This window comes from Lissotriton vulgaris, chromosome 3_1, assembly GCF_964263255.1.
Source record: "Lissotriton vulgaris chromosome 3_1, aLisVul1.2, whole genome shotgun sequence".
In the NCBI taxonomy this organism is placed as follows: Eukaryota; Metazoa; Chordata; class Amphibia; order Caudata; family Salamandridae; genus Lissotriton; species Lissotriton vulgaris.
Window position 1 is genome coordinate 37812096 of NC_141689.1, and position 20738 is coordinate 37832833.

At 48.8% G+C, this 20738-nt stretch overlaps 1 protein-coding gene across 1 annotated transcript in view; it reads right to left on the reverse strand.

The window, feature by feature from the left end:
* LOC147725883 (long-chain-fatty-acid--CoA ligase ACSBG2-like) overlaps positions 1-20738 on the reverse strand; it is a 661758-nt gene that overhangs the window by 410580 nt on the left and 230440 nt on the right. The gene's annotated exons all lie outside the window — the stretch shown is intronic.

Here is a 20738-nt window from a genome sequence, read left to right on the forward strand (position 1 = left end):
CTTGTGCTTGTGATGGTTCTGACAATTGGCCCTGTCATGTGTATATAATCCCCTGTAAATATTGTGTATATTGTGTGAATACTATTCTAATGTGTTTATGATAATACAAAGGCTATATTTATATATAACCTTGTGTGGAGTTTCTTTTGTGGTGTGCCTAGGGTGTTGCTGCTGTGTGTGTGCAAACGCTTTACATGTTGACTCTGGGATAAGCCTGACTGCTCGTGCCAAGCTGCCAAAGGGGTGAAGGGGTTATCTTCAGCATATAACTCCCTTGCCCTGAATAGATTGGGATTGGTGGTTTATGCCTGAATTAGGCTCAAGCCCTAGCCAACCAGAAATACCATTTCTAATAATTTTCCTGCAGATTGGGTTTATGACTGTGTTTTTCCTCTTGATTAATGAACATTATTTACCTGACTGCTCTGCTGTGAGCTTTGTTGATGGAGTTCTGATCCCTCATACGTCGTCCCATATCATGAAAAGAGACCAAGCTTTTGTAAATATATCAGCGTTCCCTGTTGTTGATGGCATTGTATGGGATAAAGTATCGTGCTATATCCATGTCCCAACAGAAACTTATTCCACGCGTTTTCCACGTTTCCATAGGAGATGTGATTTGCCCGCCATACATTCTGATGACTGGGATGTTCATGCTGTTCATTCATTGTGCTCTGATTTAAAATATTATGCTGCTTTTCACACTGAAGATTTGTATTTGAATTTAGCAAATTACGCAGATTTATTTTGTTTTCAACATTTTTTACACAAGACCAAAACCCAGAGGCCGTTTTTAATTATACTTAATGGTAGCATTGCATGGAAGTTCAAATACCCAACAAAGTAAATGTATGTATTTTTCTAGTTACAGTCAGTCTGACCCACAGCCCTATTTTTATAAATTGAAGATGCCACCCCAAACTAAGTTTTCGTTGACACACAGTAAGTGGCCATCAACTTCGACTGCATGCCAATTACGTTTTTTGAATACGTCAAAGGGTTTTACACATAGTAGAACTGATCCTCGTTTCCTACACTCCCCTACTGTTACCACATATTCTGTGGGTAAATTATGTCAGCATTGGTTGGGACATTCCACACTGTTGTCTGAGAAACAACTTTCTATTTTGTCAGGTGACATCAATCTGGCTGATTTTCTTTTAGGTCCAAAATCACCTCGAACAAAACGTTTTATTTATTCAGCGTATAATGAATTTTGGAAGTTGTCGCAGATGGAAGCTGTTATGTATCTGCGCCAAATTGACCTAGCTAATTTAGAACAAGTTCTTGTGGTAGTAGATAACAGCAATAATACACTGGCTTCCCGTACATATAATTTGGATAATTATGTATCATCCATCATTGACATTTGTTCAACATGAAGTGTCTGTTTTGTATCATGGTTAAAATCAGTTACGTTCTGTAATTCTGTTTGCTTGACCTTGCAAACACTTAAAAATGGAAAGGTGCCATGGGATTATTTGAATGTTCTGCACCTTTTTTGCAGTTTAATTTAAACAGAAATGAATGTCCATGAAAGACGCAACATACACATTGCTACATATTGAAAAATTGGAACAGTTAACATTTTCTGTAGCAGAGACTGGTTCAGCTGTGTGGTTAATCCATGGGGTTATTTCACTGTCTATATCACTTTTTCAGTTCACAGCATGCATGAAACATCATCCCGTTGGTAAATATGAACCTTTGGGCAATCATTTTGTTCATGAATTGTGGTCATTACCTTTTACCTACAGATGTCAGCGCTCAGATAAGGATGTGTTCCTTACAGAGGAGGACTGTGATTCCACAGTAGGACATTCCCTTGTCTATAAACAAGTTAAGCTTCATGGAGCCTGTAACATTTAGGCCCATGATCTGGCTTGTTTTTCAAAAGGTACCCCTGTCCCGGCTCTTATTCCTGTATTAACTTTGCTTTCCAACAATAGTTATCTCATTTTGAATAACCACAATTGCTGCGGCTTACGGGCTAGCATCCCGTATATAGTAACAGTTTCTCAAAGCGTTACATGTTACAGCACTGTCCTGTTTCCATCCCCGCTGGGATTGTAGATAGTTCACTTTGTTTATTTAGTAATCAAGAGGGTAGGGAGGAGGAATGAATGCCCATTTATTTCCCCTGGGTAAGTATAGAGGCAATCAAGTGCAAAAAATGGACACTAGTTACAATTCTAAAACTTTGGATAGAATAACTATGATACCCTCAAAAACTCAATGTTTGTTGGTATTGCGGTATATATCTTTCATCCGCCCATACATTGTAGTTGTGGCAGTTATCATTGGGTACCATAGAATGTGCTGGGTGCCTGCCTCATCCAGAGGCTCCTCTGGTCTAGATTTGCAGTGTCCAGAGATGTTCTAGATTTGCAGTGTCCAGAGATGTGGGGGCATTTTTCATCTCTGGACACTGCAAATCTAGACCAGAGGAGCCTACAAGAAGTTGCTCTCACCTCAGCTCGAGAGGCCTTCGAATTGCAGGTTGCAAGAACCGCAAGTGAGATACAAGCGCTGCTAAACATGAATATCCCACTCCATTTTGCAGAACTAATATACCAAATATTTAATGTGTCTGTTACGGAGGGCCTTGCTCACTTTTTTAAACTTGTGGAATCCGGCCTTGTTTCTTCTTTCAGATTATATTTGGAGTAATTTCGGCCTTTATTCATTCTATGTTTTCCAGCGCCTTTGGAGGGTTTTCCGCTGGTGCTCCTGCAGGTTTGCGGCATTCTGGTTCTCCTATTATTACTTCGCAATGGATGCTCGATCTGTAGAGCTGCCAAACCCGGTCCAGTTTCAACCAGACCGTGAGCGACTGGGCAGCTTTTTGGTTCTATGCCAGTGACGTCTTTTGCCATCGACCACTGGCTGACCTTCCATTATGCCTATTTCACCTGCATGCAACATGTGTTCCACTGCCTCTGGTGCTCTTTTCAATGGGCCCTGGATGTCTGCCTCACCAATACCACACACGCTGCCCTGGAGTACGATCTGTTAATGGGTCTTTTGAAGGCCCATGACCAGGAATGTAACATAGGTAGGTGTTTGATGTGTGATCCTGTGCTTGGACCAACGGCAGACCTGAGTACCTGTGCTCATGCAGCGCCTCTTAGACCGAAGTTTCATTGAAGGTAAAACAGGTTGGCCTGAGATGGTCCGAACCGGTCTCTGGATATGAGGAGCATGTGTGCTCGGTCGACTTAACTGGATGGAATACCTTTTTATTATTGAAGGGACAAACAACATTCTGTAGATCATGGCATTTCACTTTTCCCGCACTATTTCTGTCTCTGAAGAGTAATTATGAATGAATGGGTTTTTGAGTGCCCAAAAGACAAAAAAAAAATCTCTCCTAAAAATATAATCTTGCGGGGGGCGTGGCTACGCAAGCGGAGATGGCGGTCGCAGCCTGCTAGAGCTCCCGCCGGCCCGCCATTAATCCGACGACTTATCCTGGTCCCCGAGCCCGAGACCCGCAACCAAAACGGGGCTAATATTACCGGAGGCTCCAGTGACCATCCGGTGTGTCCGGTGGCGATCCTGCGCTCCCGAGCGGAGCTGGGCGGCGAGGTGAGAGGTGCGGCCTGGTGGACTGCGGAGCAGCCGGGGCCTCGATTTTAGCGCAGCTGTGGAGTGTGTCGTGGCCCGGGGACGGCCGCGGCGTCTGCTTGCCCTGAGGCCGAGTGACTGCTGGCGATTTTTCTCCCGGGGCCTGGCTGGGCCTGAAAGAGGTGTGGACGCGGCGAGCAGACCGGAGCAGCAGAGGCGGCCTGGTGGCCCAGGCGCAGCCGGGACCTCGATTTTCGCGGCCCGGTGTCTATTCCCTGCTGTACCCGGCGCGCCTGAGGGTGATCTTCCAATCACGGACACTGTTCTTTGATACACCGGAGGACCTTTTCAGATGGACAGATGAAACGGTGCAGGTCAGGCCGAATTCTCAACCAGGGCTCAATCCGGGCTCTCCTGAGGGTTCGCCACGGACACAAAGAGACCGGACGTCAAGGCACGGACGGAACAAATGCTCCAAATCACGCAAGCGCGCAGCCTCGGCCGATGGCACACAGGACACTGGTAGAACCGAGGACTCAGAACAATCTGGCACGGATCACTGAAGATTCCGGGGCCTCGGCTCCCTCTTCTGCTGTTAATGCTGTGAATCCTGGATAGGTGCACCTGGTCGCCTGAGACCCGCTGTATCTCTAGCTGTACTGCAGCCTTAAGACAATACTGCTTCTGTCTCCTGATCGTAGATAGGAGTTGTGGGGTGGGGGTTCGGGGACTACATGATAGAGGCTACCACTCTCCCCTTCGAGAGAGGGACACTGAGGGAGGGGGGGTGAGTTCACTGTTCCTTTTTGGGATGTTGGGATCCATTGGTATGGGTGGGCCTGAGCCCTCTGTTTTGGTCTTGGGACTACCCATGCCGCGACAGGTACTTCATAGTTCATTGAGGTATAGGGTGGGGGGAGGCAGGGGATGGGCGGTCAGGGATGTGGCTGCTGAGTTGGGGCTGGGAACCGTTGGGGATTGTGGGACTGGGGGATTGGTGTCTTTTTCTGGGGTAGATAGTAAAATGCATGTGTGTGTCGTAATGATGGTCCGTATGACGTGCGGTGGGTGGCGCTGGAATGGGGGGCTCGCTTGGTGGATTCCAATGGACTATGGCTGAATCGACTCGTAGACTCCCTGAAGACTCTATGCGGGTGATTACGTGGAATGTCAGGGGTTTACTAGACAAGATTAAAAGCGGGGCAGTGCTACGCTGGGGGAAAAAGGAAGCGGCAGATGTATTATTGCTTCAAGAAACTCACATGATGGGCACAAAGGCACTGGGCCTACAGAGGTTTGGTTATCAGCAGGTTTTCCATGCGGGATTTTCCAGGGGATCCAGGGGAGTGGCCATATTGATACACCGCAGGGTAGCATACGTCCATGAGAAGCAATGGGTGGATCCCCAGGGTCGCTACCTGTTTGTTAGGGGCATGGTGGGCACGGAACCGGTGGTGTTTGGGAGTGTATACGCCCTCCCCCCTGCAGTGGGCCCTGGCTGAGAGGCTGTTCGCAGTGTGGGAGGACGTCTCCGGGCCGCTGGCAGTAATTGGGGGAGATTGGAATGACGTGATGGATGTATGTGTGGATCGCCGGAGGCGTCAGGAGGTGACCGGGACCCCCCCCTCTCCCTTCCACCCACCAGATTACGTGCGATGAGTGAGGGGCTGGGCTGGGTGGATGCTTGGCGACATATGCACCCTGCAACCCGTGAGTATACCTATGTCTCAGCGGTACATGGGTCATTCTCACATTTAGATTATGTGTTTCTACCTCGAGAATGCTTGAGCAGGGTGAAGAGCACTGACATCTTGCCGAGAGGCCTATCCGACCATTCCCCAGTCTCAGTTAAAGTAGACCTCCTTCGGAAACGGCAGCCGTTCAGATGGAGGATGTCCTCGTGGCATCTCCTGCAACCGGCATATACTAAACATTTGCGAGAAACCATAGATCACTATTGGCGGGAAAACCTGATAGAGGGAGCTGATGTAGCAGTGGTGTGGGAGGCTATGAAACCTACCATATGGGGAGTGGATATCGCATGGTGCTCGGAGGCCCATCGGCAGCGCCGAGAACAGACTGCAGAAGCGGCTGAGCGAGTGGTGACCCTAGAACAGGAACACCGCGAGGGTGGCGATGAGATCGGCCTACGGCTGCTTCTGCAGGCACAGCAATCGTACGTGTCCCTATTGATGGATGAAGCCAAACAGGCTTAACATATCAATGGGGGGACAAGTCGTGCTCAATGCTCCATAGATTATGCCAACACAATTTCCAACCCCTCATGTTACCGGGTCTCACAGACAATAATGGGGAGGTCCTGGGGAGGTCCTGACCGACCCTAACGAGTTAGCTGCGAGTTAGCTGCGAGCTTCGCCACGTACTTTAAAGCCCAATATGTCTCATGTGACCATTTGCCTGAGGGCGACTTAACCCGGTTTCTCGCAGAACTGCCGCCCATACAGGTTTCGGACGAGACCAAAAAGGCCCTGGATGCGCCCCTCACAGCGGAGGAGCTGGGAGACGCTCTGGGGCAACTCAATGCTGGTAAGGCTCCTGGTCCGAATGGCTACCCGTGTGAATTTTTAAAAAAATTTCATGTACAACTGGGGCCACACTATCGCCGAGTACTTGAGGTGGCACGAACACGGGGTGCACTGCCCCCAGACTGGCGCCATGCTGAAATAGTGGTCTTTCAGAAGCCGGGTAGACCCCCAGGTAGCCATGACTCATATAGACCCATTTCCCTAATCAATGTCGAGGCCAAAATATTGGCCAAGGCCCTGGCGAACCGACTGGCTCCGTATATCACAGACCTGGTCCATTCGGACCAAGCAGGCTTCATGCCCCACAGGGCGACGCGACATAATATCCGACGGGCACAGGCGGCGATTGACGCTGCTGGAGCCTTGGGGGACCAGGCGGCGTTATTGTTGGCCGATATCAACAAGGCCTTCGACTCGGTTAGCTGGTCGTACCTATTTACATTACTATCTTGGCTCAACCTAGGCCCAATCTTCCGGTCGTATATAAAGCTACTATATACAGACATCACAGCCTCGGTGCGCGTCGCTGGGGCGGTGTCGGAGACATTCCGCATTGGCCGGGGGACTAGGCAGGGGTGCCCTCTTTCCCCCTATCTATTTGCCTTGGCCATGGAGCCCCTGGCTGCCAGAGTGCGCAGTGATGCGCTGATATGGGGCTTTGTGTGGAACGCCGCCCTGTCAGATAAGATTGCGCTATACGCGGACGATGTCCTCTTCTTCCTTACCGATTTGCAGCGCTCTGGCCCTCGTGTCCTGGAGGTCATGCAACTGTTTGGGGAGGTTTCGGGCTTATATCTAAACCTGCGTAAATCCACCCTATGGGTGCTATCTGGAGGCACGGTGCCGGATCCCTGGGCCTCGGAATTGCAAGTGGCCACGGCTGGTCTGAAATACCTCGGAGTGTTTCTCTCAAACTCGGCGGATACTGCTTGGGAACGTAATCTGCTGCCCGTCTGGGAACGGGTCCAGACGGATGTCAAAACTTGGTCTCGAATGCCCCTAACAATCTTTGGCCGATCTGCTATTTTCAAGATGGTTGCACTCCCGCGCCTACTCTACCAACTACAGAACCATCCACATCCTATCCCACCCCAGTGGTTTCGGCAGGTCAACTCAGTGCTGGGTTGCTTCCTTTGGGCTGGAGGTGCCGCCAGAGTGGCGCTGCGCACATGCTTTTTGTCCACATACTGTGGGGGTTTGGCCACCTCGGATCTACAGTCATACTACCAAGCCGCTCATCTCCTTGTTCTAAATGAATGGTGGTATGGTGACGGTGGGGATCCAGCCTATGCCCTAGGACGTGCATTGATGGGCGATAACTCGCTCCACACCATCTTATACTCACCCCGACTACGTCGGTCGTTGCCGAGGGTTACTAAACTTGTCTTTGCAATATGGCGACAGGCCTTGCGTCGCATGGGCTGGTGGAGCAGACTGACCGCGGAAACGCCATTATGGCACAACGGCTTACTGCCCGAACTGTCTAAGTTATCAGGCTTCGATGGCTGGGACACAATAGGTATCTCGCAGCTTGGTCATGTGATGTCCGGGACTACTCTCAAGTCCTTTCAGGCCCTCAGTACCGAATTCGATATGCCCCAATCTCAATTTTTTCGATATTTACAATTCCGGCATGCACTGACGCCCAGTATAACCAACCTTGACTCACTCCCTGAATTCAGCCCAATCCAAGCAAAGGTTTTCATGGGTGACCTTGGGGACAAGAAAGTATCACGCATTTACCAGACTATGGTCACGCACTGTTCATCCACCCTTCTTCCACTAAAGACGACCTGGGAGGCGGATATCGGTTCGTTAGATGAGGATGATTGGCGGGAGGCCTTAGAATCCCCGAGGGGTGCGGCTATCGCGATACGGTTTCGGCTCATACAATTCAAGATTCTTCATAGGGCCTACTATACCCGAGAGCGTCTGTGGAAGGCGGGCCTGATTGGGTCCCCGGAGTGTCTGCGATGTGGGGCAGATGTGGGTACGTTGCTCCACACAGTATGGTCATGCTCCAAACTGGTTGGCTTCTGGAGGGGTGTATGGGGCTGCCTGTCGGAGGTGCTGGGCTGGACCCTTCCCCGTACTCACCGTCTGGGCCTATTGCACATCCTGGAAGGGGTTGGTGGTAATATCTATAAGCGACACCTGCTCCTCCTGGGGCTGGTGGTAGCCAAAAGAGACCTGGCCCGAGCATGGAAGGACGTGAGGCCCCCCCCCCTGAGTGCATGGAAGGCTGGTATGGACTTCTGTATGGGTCTGGAAAGACCAATCTTTGAGGCACGAGGATGCCCTCGTAAACATTTTAAGATATGGAAGAGGTGGGCGGACTACAGAGGCTTGACACTAGACCCCCCGGCGGAACAAGAGGAGGACCTGTAGCCCCATATGGTCCGGCGGGACCCATTCCCACACACATAATAGACACGTCAAGAGCTTACGTCAACACAGTTCGTACACACATGCATGGGGTTAGGGCGGGTTCCAGGGAGGGCTCAGGGAGTTGGGTGGGTAGATAACTGAAAAGATGAAGATAGGATTACTGTTTCCTTGTATCCTTGATTGCATTGGTTCCTTGCTTAGACGCTCAGATCTATATTATGATTGTAACAAAAATGCCTGGTGGTATCGTCCTGAATGTGGGATGCCACTCCAATTCATATGCTCATCTTTATCAATAAAATCGTTGTGAAAAAAAATATATAATCTTGCACTGATGAAATGCCATGATCTACAGAATGTTGTTTGTCATGATCTACAGAATGTTGTTTGTCCCTTCAATAATAAAAAGGTATTCCATCCAGTTAAGTCGACCGAGCACACATTCGCTTTTAACCACTATAAATATTTTAGCCAGCATTGTTTTAAAATACTTTTTCCACCTCGGCGCGAGAGTGCTTCGCTCCGAGGCTGCTTCTGAGATACCTGGACACAGCGCTGCTGTTGCTAGGCGCCTGAAAACTTGTTGCTCGATCCAGCTTGGCCGCCATCTTAGGTTGGGTAAGGCTGCCGGTCGAGTTGTTCCTCCCTCCCACCCTCCTCCACTCCCCCGGATTATGGTTAAATACAATGGGCCATCCCGTCCGCGCAGCGGGCGGGCGCAGCGGGCGCGCCGACGGCGCGCCGATGGCGCGCCTAAGGTAAGCCCGTCTGCGCCTGTCCGCGACCGAACGGGGCACGGGGCAGGACTCTATGCCCCCACTGAAAAACCTAGGGAGATAATTCGAGAGGCGGTTCACGAGAAAATCCACTATTCAAATTCAGCTTTACTTGAACTTGGTAAGACCTCTAATATATCCTGTCTGCACACCATAGACCCTAGCATGATGATACCTGCGCATTGTAAAATATGTCATACATCACTTCCCACAGCAAAGAACAACGTTGTCCCAATGACCACATTAAAAATGATGTTGCTTAATTGCAGATCAATGATAAAACATAAAACTGAAATATACGATCTTTTACAGGGGGTGGATTTGATGTAATGTTTCTCACTGAAACATGGTTGGAGGAATCCTCCGCCCCCGATATTGTAGAAATAGTGCCCCCGAACTATAGTCTTCTAAGAATCGATAGGCTAAAACAACATGGCGGAGGACTTGCACTCATTTGCAAAAAAGAGTTAGAATGCACCCTCACTAATAAGGCCATCATAAATAGTGAATGTGGTACTTTCTCTATAAAATTGAACTCATCTATGACCATTAATGGTCTTCTTATATACCGCCCGCCTGGCACTTCAACCCCTTTTTGCAATCAACTCATAGAAGCATCCACCCAGTTAGCTATAAGACATAATAATCTTATGATTCTAGGTGACCTAAATTTGCATTTCGAAGACAAGAATGCAAAAGAGGCGCAGATGCTCGAAACAGCACTGAAATCACTGGAAATAAAATTGTTATCCACCAACTCTACTCACCAACAAGGTCACCTCCTTGACCCAATTTTCGCTACTTGGGAAGGAATTGAAGTTCACCCCCCTATCCCAATAATCTGTTCCGACCACTACATGGTTACTTTTGACATACGTACTAACATCACTAACAATGTGCCCAAGAAATTATTATCTCTTAAGCGCCGTAATTGGAAAAACTACACCCCGGAACGATTTATTAGCGCATTAGAGGAACACTCCCCTTCCGTAGGCCAGTCCCTACATGACACTTGGAATAATTATGAATTATGGCTCGAGAAGGCATTAGACAAAATCGCCCCGTGGACCTCTAAACCCCCTGTGAGAAGAACCAAATCAGAGCCATGGTACTCTGAGAAACTAAAAATCGCTAAAACTCAATGTAAAGCGATAGAACGCAAATGGAGAAAAAGCTATACACCCGACCTTAAGGAAAGATATAGATCTGAACTAAAAAAATACCAGAAAATGGTAAGAGAGGAAAAAAGCGCCTTTTTTAAAACTAGAATTGAGGAGGCAGACAATCCTACGAAGGAACTGTTCCGTATCTACAAAGAATTGACAGACACCACACGCTTAGATACGCAAGACACATATTCCAATGATATATGTGAACAAATAGCAGACTTCTTCGTCGAAAAAGTCGAGAAAATTCATGCCACCTTCCCCAAACCCAATAATTCAGGAAAGGAGGCAATGACTAAAGCCTCAACTACTCAAAACTCCACGCTTACCAAATTCACTACACCTGACAAAAAAGACCTTATCAATATCATCAATGGTATTCATTCAGGCTCTCCCAGTGATGTGTGTCCATTGGTAAAAAGCAAGGACATCATGGAACACTTTCTTATAGATCATATAAGAAACATGATAACCCTTTCTTTTCAAGAATGTAATGTACCTGAAGCCTGGAAAACAGCGCAAGTCATACATCTAAAAAAGAAACCCAACATCCCTATCACTCAGTTCCAAAACCTCAGGCCCATTTCCCTCCTGCTGCAATGTGCCAAGATAATGGAAAAAATAGTTAATAAACAGCTCATGGCCTTTTTAGAAAAGGAAACTATACTCCACCCCTCTCAATCGGGTTTTAGACCTGGCTATTCCACAGAATCAGCTGTGCTGTATTCTACGGAATGTATCCGTAAGATGGTGGACGAGGGAGAGACAGCAACGTTGGTCATGTTAGACCTAAGCGCAGCATTTGATACTGTGCTTCACTCCACGCTGCTGTCCCGACTCTCGGATATAGGAGTGAAAGACCATGCACTACGGTGGTTCGAATCTTTTCTCACCAAAAGATCGTTTCAACTGCACTGCCCACCCTTTAAATCATCTTCTCGTAGCGTGAGCCATGGGGTTCCACAGGGCTCCAGTTTGAGCCCTACCTTATTCAACATCTACATGGAGCCCCTGGCTCACGTTGCAGAGAACTTTGGGGTGGGCATTGTAAGCTATGCCGATGACACCCAGTTGATGTTTAAACTTACCCCAGACACCGAGGAATACGCCACCAATTTCTCCAGCTGCATGGCGGCTGTTGCCACCTGGATGGACAACAATTGTCTCCGCTTAAATGGAGACAAGACAGAGGTACTGGTGGTGGGGAACAAAACTTCGATATGGTCTCAGGCATGGTGGCCTACGGCCCTGGGTGAACTCCCCTGTCCTGTAGAAAAAGTCAAAAACTTAGGGATTATGATTGATTCGGACCTCTCGGGTAAATCCCAAGTTAGCAAAAAACCAGGCAAGTGCTTTGGCACGCTAAAAACCCTGCGGAAAATCATTGATCTTATTCCCATGAGAGCCAGAAAAATCATTGTTCACGCTCTAATAACGCCTCACTTAGATTACGGTAACGTTCTCCTCTTAGGCCTGAACCAGAATCTTTTACACCAGCTGCAATGTATTCAGAATACTGCTGCTCGCATGGTGTTGGGTCTTCCAAAAAGAACCTCTGCCAAGGCGGCCCTTTCCAAACTGCACTGGCTCCCTGTTAGGGAAGGAATCAGATTTAAAAGCCTCTGCTACGCCCATCGAATTGCCCTCAATAAAGGACCTACCTACCTTAGAAGTCTCCTAATCATCCATCGACCGATCAGAGACTTAAGATCATCTGGTATGACACAATTCAAACTTCCCCGCATTTCCAGAGCAAAAATGGGGGTAGATCCTTTCGCTACTTAGCAGTGAAGCATTGGAATGCCCTCCCAGTGCATCTGCGAATGGAATCCTCGGAAACTCTATTTAGAGCTAAATTAAAAACTCACCTCTTCCCGCAATAATTCCTTTTGGTCCTTTCTCCGGTTCCTTCCCGGGAGAGTTGTCTGTTAGCAGTTAGCGCGGGGACACACAGTTTTGTGCAGCCATGCGCTCTATAAATGTCCTATTATTATTATTATTATTATGCTCCTCATATCCAGAGACCGGTTCGGACCATCTCAGGCCAACCTGTTTTACCTTCAATGAAACTTCGGTCTAAGAGGCGCTGCGCATGAGCACAGGTACTCAGGTCTGCCGTTGGTCCAAGCAGAGGATCACACATCAAACACCTACCTATGTTACATTCCTGGTCATGGGCCTTCAACAGACCCATTAACAGATCGTACTCCAGGGCAGCGTGTGTGGTATTGGTGAGGCAGACATCCATTTTTTTGGGGTTTCATGCCTGTCCCAATCGGACTCTGATTAAGACGCTTTGCCTATGCTTACCTTTGATTTTTGCCTCCGCATATGGTTAGCGCTCTGGCCAAGGGGAGGGCGACACGTGGCCCATACTTATATTGTCGTATTTCACCAAGTTAGCATGAGCTTGCCTGCTGCTTTCGCGCATTTTACCATACATCTTTTTTTTGCAATATTTCACTGACTGCTTTCACATCAGAACTCATCACTGTGTTCACTCTCTGCATGTTCCTGGGATTTTGACTGAACCCTATGTGCAAAGTCAAACAACAAGGCCCCTTGTTATGTTGTTCTTGCCAGACCTTAGCCCGTAGCCAAAACATACCGATGCAGCTGTTGTTTGGACAATCTACTTTGATTTTATTGGTGTACACGAATAGGTGACACACAATTGGAGAAGGATCTTTCCAGAGAGATGAGCGAGACAGTACCTATAATGTAGATCTACTATCTATAGTCTAAGGCAGTGGTTCCCAAACTTTTTTGACCTGTGGCTCCCCTGACCTAATCGGCAGTTGGCCGTGGCTCCCCACCATTTTTTTACCGGTGGGTGGGTGGGTGGTGTGTACCTCCTGTTATCTTCCTTAAAGTATTTGGGACGCAATGAAGGTATTATATTGGTTGGAATGCTTGAATTATTAATCTCATCCACTGGCTGCATCCCAATCCATCGTTTTTTTCCCCAACAGAGTACCTGGTCCCAAACCATTATTTATGCCATGCTGCTTTCAGTACCTTTTTGGTACTGAGACCCCGGTCTGAGAAAATGGAACATTGAGTTTGGTCTGTCGTAATCAGTATCCCCAGCCTTATTTTTACACTAAAAAGGTCTGTCCTTCCATCTGTGTGCCCATCTATATCCAAACATATTCAACCATTTGCACACCTATCCACCATATATCCTTCCGTCCATCATTTTACTCATCCATCCCTCCATCCACCCTTTCACTCATCCATCCATTATTCATCTACCCACCATTTCACCCCATCCATGTGTACAATCATCCATGCATCCACTCTTCCACCCAGCCATCCATTCACTTACTCATCCATCCACCCATTCACTTACTCATCCATTCACCCAGTCATTTATCCTTCCACCCATTCACCCTTTCAGTCATTCATCCTCCCTTTCTCTCTCCATCCCCCTTTCACTTATCCATCCATCTACCCACCCATTTACTCATCCATTCATGAATCCATCCATTGATCCTATTACTCATCCATTCTTTCACTCATCCTACCATCCGTTCACTCATCCAGCCATCCGTTCTCTCATCCATCCACCCTTTCACTTCACTCATCTATCCATCCTTTTGTCCATCTACCCCCTTTCACTAACTCATCAATCCTTACATCCACCCTTTCACTCATCCATCCATTCACCATTTCACTTATCAATTCATCCATCCACCCATTCACTTGCCCATCATCTACCCTTTCATTCATCCACCCATCCATCCTTTCACACACCCATCCACCAATTCACTCGCCCATCAGCTGCCCTTTCACTCATCCATCCATCCTTTCACACACCCATCCACACTTTTACCCATCCATCTACCCTTGCACCCATAGATCTACCCTTCCACCCATACATCCATCTATTTACATTTTCTCTCATCCATACTTCCATTCATTCACTCATCCGTCCATCCTTTCTTTCATTATCTATCCATTCCCCCTTTCATTCATGCATTCATCCTTTCAGTAATCCATCCAGCCATTCAGACATTCCTTCACTTATTTACTTACCCACCTTTTCACATTATGAGCTGAGCCTTTGTTTGCAGAGTGGCAGACAGAAGAGTCCCATCAAGAATGAACTAAAGCAAGGGGTGGGCTGGTGGAGAGTTCACTATGCCCCTGCACATAGGCAGACTGAAAACGTAGAAGTCATGCATGATGCACAGTGCCAGGATGTGAGGTTACTGTAACATGGTGTTTTTTCCAGGGCTTTAAGCGGTGTAAAAAAACTGGGGGGTCTCTTCAAAGGGGGTGTTTGACGTAATTAAGAGCGTAGCTTAAAACACCTAGGCTAAAAATATGCGCTTAGCATAGTGTTCTGCCTCACTGGTATTATGTTGTCTCTGTCATTGCATCCAGATATATAATACAGTAAGTATCATTACACCCCAACAAGCCAGGACTATTGGCTTTGTCAATGGTTGCTAGTTCCTTAAAAAAAAAAAAAAAAGGAGCAACCATGGCTTTGTTGAATACAATATTGAAAATACTTCAGTTCTAAAATGACAGGCTAGCCTCTGGTGTTTGACAAAAAAAACCCTCGGACTAGTACACTGGTTGATCCAAGTGAAGCAACTTGCAAATGTGGTTATAAATAAATAAATCACAACACCCACGAATCCAAAAAAGTTGGGTGGTATCTGCTCCAAATAAAATAAGCAGAAATGAAAAGTGACTGGGTTCCCTTTATTTGATACATGTGATTACGTGGTCCTACCCAGCGCTCATTTGGACACAACCTCCCCCTGTCTTATATTCACTTCTGTACTCTGAGGCAGGAGGAGGCCGCCACATGGTGTCACAGTCACACCCCCAGACTGCCCCATTGTCATTCAGTAAGTGGCAATCAGCGGCATACTGAATGACAATGGGCGGGAGGGGCTGCTCTTGTGCTCCTGAAGGAGTGCGAGGCGCCTCCAGCAGCAGGGGTGAGGCCACTCACAGGGGAGCAGCGCTGCTCCCTGTGATGGCCAAGATTACAGATAGTGTGCGCGGCGCCCCTGGCACCTCATTACGGCGCACTGGGGCCCCGCGGCGCACAGTTTGGGAACCACAGGTCTAAGGTATGGGGTCTGTTGACAAAGCACAGATGTCATCTGTTACATAATAATACTTCCTAGCAAGGGGAGGGAGTTTAGGCACTATAGTCTTTTCTCCATTGTCTTTTTATGATGACATTTTCCTTCATGATATACGGACTAGCTGCTATGCTGACTATATTTGTACTATGCATTGTCCTGCTTGTTGTGGCATGTATACTGCATGTTAGGGCACGTTAGTTAAAATAAATATTTTTAACTGTTTCGTGTCTCTGTCAGATCTTATTGTGGACAAGTACAAGAGTGTGAGCGAAACGGTGGGTCTTATTACCGCAATTCCTGAGCGATCTGGGAGTCTTGTGTTCTGGGGCGTCTAATCATTTGTTTCTCTGTTAGTGATTAAGAGAGCAAGTGAGACACTATAGCAAGTCGGTCCTGGGTTTGTGGGTACTAAGATGGTAGGAAAGACCCAATCTCTATGCACCAAGTTTCCATAATCCTACTCATAGTTCTGTAGTTGTGCAGAATCCCTTTGACATCTTGGAATCCAGCCTTGTCTCTTCCTTTCAGACTATTTTTGGAGTATTACCATCCTTTATCCATTCCATATTTTCCAGAGCCTTCAAGGGTTTCCCCTGGGGCTCCTGTTGATTTGCAACATGCTTTTTCTACTATTTCTACTTCACAATGGATGCTCGATCTGTGTAGCTGCCCAACCCGGTCCAGTTGCAACTGTACCTTGATCAAATGCTTTTTGGTTCTATGCCAGTGAAGTCTTGCCATCGACTATTGGCTGACCTTCCGTTTTGCCTACTTCACGTGTGTGCAACATGTGTTCCCTTTTCAATGGGCCCCGGATATCTGCCTCTCCAATACCACACATGCTGCCCTGGATTACGATCTGTTATTGGGTCCATTGAAGGCCTATGCCTAGGAATGTGCCATGGGTATGCTTTTACTATGCAAAGCTCTGCTTGGACCAACAGCAGACTTGAGTACCTGTGCTCGTGCGCATCGCCTCATAGGTGGGATTTCATCAAAGTTAACGCAGGTTGCCCTGGCATGCTCCTAACAGCCTCTGGATATGAGGAGCATGTGTACTCGTTCAATCTACTAAACTGGATGGCATCCCTTTTTACTATGGAAGGGATGGACAACATTCTGGAGTTCATGGCATTCCACTTTCCCCGCAACATTTTAGTTTCCGAAGTTTATTATGAATGGATGGGTTTTGGGAAAATATAACATTGCAATAACTATTTTTCTTTTTTTTGGCTTCATGACCATCCTAAATGGAATATCACTGAGACAGTTTGACTCTGCTTACCTTTGTTTTTTGTTTCCTCATAAGGCTACCAACCTGGCCAAGGAGAGAGTGTCACGTGGCCCATAGTGTCATTGTCGTATTCACTAAGTTAGCATGAGCACTTTGCAGCCTGCCTGCTGCTTTGAGGCATGTTACTACATGCCTCAAAGCATTGCAATATTTTCTATGGCTTCTTTCACATGAGAACTGGTCGCTGTGTTTACTCAGCATGTTCCTGGGATTTTGACTGAACATATTATGCAAGGTCGAACAACAATGACCCTTGTTCTGGCCAGGCCTTAGCCCTTAGACAAAATATACAGAGGCAGCTGTTGTTTGGACAAAGTACTTTGGTTTTTAGTGGGATACACAAATGGGAAACCGACACTTGGAGGGGGACTTTCCTGGGAGAAGAGCAAGACAGCACCTATGATGTAGATCTACCATCTATTGGCTGAGGTGTGGGGTCTGCCGACAAAGTGCAGAGATCTTCTAATATATAATAATACTTCTGAGCAAGGGGAGGGAGGATAGGCTCTATTGTCTTTCAATTATGACATCTCCCTTAAACTTTTATGGACCAGCTGCTATGCTGACGATATCTGTATTATGCATTTTCCTGCTTGTTGTGGCACTTATACTGCATGTTAGGGCACGTTAGTAAAAATAAATATTTTAAACTGTTTTGTTTCTCTGTCAAATGTTATTGTGGACAAGTACAAGAGTGCAAGCGAAAGGCTGTGTCTTGTTACCGTGATTCCTGAGCGATCTGGGAGTGTTTTGTTCTTGGGTGTTTAATCATTTGTTTCTCCGTCAGTGAATAGGAGAGCAAGTGAGACACTCTAGCTAGTTGGTCCTGGGCTTATGGGTAATAAGGTATCTGAAAGAAACACGTCAGTTAGATTCCTTACCTTAGAATAACCCCTGTGTCAGACTGGATCCGGAAAGTTTTTCGTCAGCAGTACCAATGTGCGTCGGTAGGCGTCGTCTGCGGCTCTGTGTCCGTTGTTATCGCCGGGATGATGTTGTCGGAGTACTTAGACGACGCCTTCGCGAGCTGACGTCAGTTATTTTTTCCGGGCCAACAAGCGCAGATCTGGGAAGAGCGTAACCTTAGTCATTTTTTGGGACAAACTTTTTGGAAACTTTTGTCTATCTTTTTCAAGTCGACTTCGACTCTTGGTGCCAGTACGGAAGCCCGGTTTCAAGCCACGTGACGCCTGTCACCGACTGATGTCGGTTACCGACCCCCACCGCCGGTGTCTCTACTGTCGGGGGGGCCGACCACGATGACAAGTAGTGCCCCAACTGCCGGGCCTTGATGTCGAAAGCTAGGCGGGAGCGGTCCCGCAAACTCCTCGAGATCTGGCAGTCAGCTCCGGGCCGCTCGAGGTCCCTGTCGAGGAGGAAGTCGAGGGACAAGTCGCAGAGCCGCAGTGCTCCCCATTCGTCAGGATCCAAGTCCTCGCACTCAGGTAAGTCGACGCATGGTAAAAAAAAGTCGGAGAGACGGCATCGCTCTTCTGACTCCCCTCGGCGGTCGAGCAACTCGGCTGAGGGTTCGGGTGGCACCACCCACGCGGCTCCGCCGGAGCCGCAGGAGTCACTTCCGGTCCCAAACCCTCCAGTCCCTGGACTTCATGCGACTCCGGGCGAGATTCAAGACTTCTTCGTGGCCATGAGGACTCTCTTCCTGCCGTCGAGGCCTGCCGGTGCACCTTCGGGCCCTGCAGGCCCGACTGGGGATCCTAACGAGCCAGCGGCTTCGGCCCCGGTGCCATCGTTGACTTCGGTCCCGACGCTGCAGGCCCCTGTGGATCCAGGCCTGGATCCTAGTCGACGCCAGTTGACCTTACGACTCCTCCACTGGCCGTGACCCCCATGGTGCCGCTTCGGGCGCCGTCCTCGGACGGAGCCGTCCCTGGTTTCAGCCCTGGTCCGGGTCCGGTGTCGGAGTGGCGCTACTCGGCGCCGTCTCCGGTGTCGATGGTTGAGGCCTTCACTTATGACCCGGCTCCATAGTTTATGCCTGTATATCAGGACACGGATGAAGGGGAGGACTGTGAGAAGTCTGAAAACCCTCTGGCACAGCAGTGACAGTTAAGTCAGGACTGGGCAGACGAGCTAAGGGAGGCCAGTGGCCTAGACACTTCTCCTAACAGTAGTTTTATCTCTCCTCCTTCCGTGGCTACGGAGGAAGGAGTGACTTATGCTGTGGTGCTGTGCAAGGTGGCCAAGGCTTTGGGCCTTGAGCTCCCTGCAGCGGACATGAGGACTAACCTCCTCACTGAGGTGCTTCAACCACCAGTAAGCTGTTTGGAGCCTCTGATGCAGTTTAATGAGGCCCTCTCTGACGTTGTGATGGGCACTTGGTCCAAGCCCGCCACAGTCTCTCCTGTGGATCGGAACGTGGCTCGGCGCCTCGGAGTGTCTGGTTATCCAGGCCTCCACGTTCCAGCCTTTCTGACCGCACTGCCGGACTGGGAATCCAAAAGGATGGAACAGTTTGGAAAGAAACTGTTTTTCTCCTTCAGTTTGGGATTGCGAAGCATTAATACCGCATGCCTTTTGGACCGTTACACCCACTCTCTGTGGGAAACAGTGGCGGACGTGCTGCCCCAGTGTCCGGAGGCCAGGACATGGCTCGCCCAAGCTCTTGCTGTGGGGCGGGTTGCAGCACGGTAGTCCATCCGATGTGGACTTGACACCACGTACTTGCTAGTTAGAGCGATGGCAACGACGGTGGCGATTCGTCGTCAAGCCTGGCTGAGGTCCACAAACTTTTTAGGGGATGTCCAGAGCACTGTCATGGACATGCCTTTTAATGGCCGTCGCCTCTTTAGCGACAAGGCAGATAGCGCGCTGGAGCGCTTCAAGGACTCCAGGGCTACGGCCAAGTCCTTGTGCCTGTCGGCCCAGTGCCAGCAACCTTCTGCCTTTCGCCCCTTTCGTGGCCACGGAAGGGGCGCCACGCAACATTTGTCCAGCCACAGGCCGCAGAACCAACCTCAACGCGGACGTGCATTCCGCCGTGGCAGAGCAGGGAGACAGAGAGCCGATCAGTACACATCTGCTCCCGCAGCATCTGCCTCAAAGCCTTCCTAGTCCGAGCTTTCAGGCTCATTCCACGCCAATGGGAAGCAGGGTTCGCCATCACCTGTTCCACTGGCATACCATCACATCAGACAGGTGGATGGTGCAAATCGTCTGAAGGGGCTTATTCCCTCCCCTTCGAGGTGACCCTTCCAGCAATGCCACCGCAGTACCACCCCATTTCGAGGGAATCACTTGCAACTTCTACGGGAGGAGGTTATGGCCCTCTTGGCCAAGGGGGCCATCAAGCGTTTTCCTGGCCCAGAAGTGGGACGGGTTGTTACTCCCACTACTTTCTGCTTTCCAAGAAGGGCAAAGGTAGCCTACGCCCTATCTTGGACCTCAGGAGCGTCAACTGCTTCCTCCGGAAGGAGAAGTTCAAGATGCTGACGTTAGTGCAGGTTTTGGCTACCCTGGAGACTGGATGGTAGCGTTGGACCTGCAGGACGCTTATTTACACATTCCCGTCCTGTCGGCCCACCGGCGTTACCTGCGGTTCACGGTGGGCCACAAGCACTTTCAGTTAAATGGGCTCCCCTTCAGCCTCACCAGTGCCCCTCGGGTGTTCTCCGCAGATCAGGGGTTCCAGTCTTCCCCTTTCTCGACGACTGGTTGTTGAAGGCGGGCTCGCCCCAAACAGTCATCTCCCACCTCCATACTACGGCCGACCTCCTGCATTCGCTGGGGTTCTCCATCAATGTGCCGAAGTCACACCTGAGTCCCTCCCAAAAGCTCCTCTTCATCGGAGCTGTTCTGGACTCGTCACAGTTTCAGGTTTATCCTCCCGAGCAGGGAGTTTGGGAAATTCAGGCTCTGATTCCAATCGT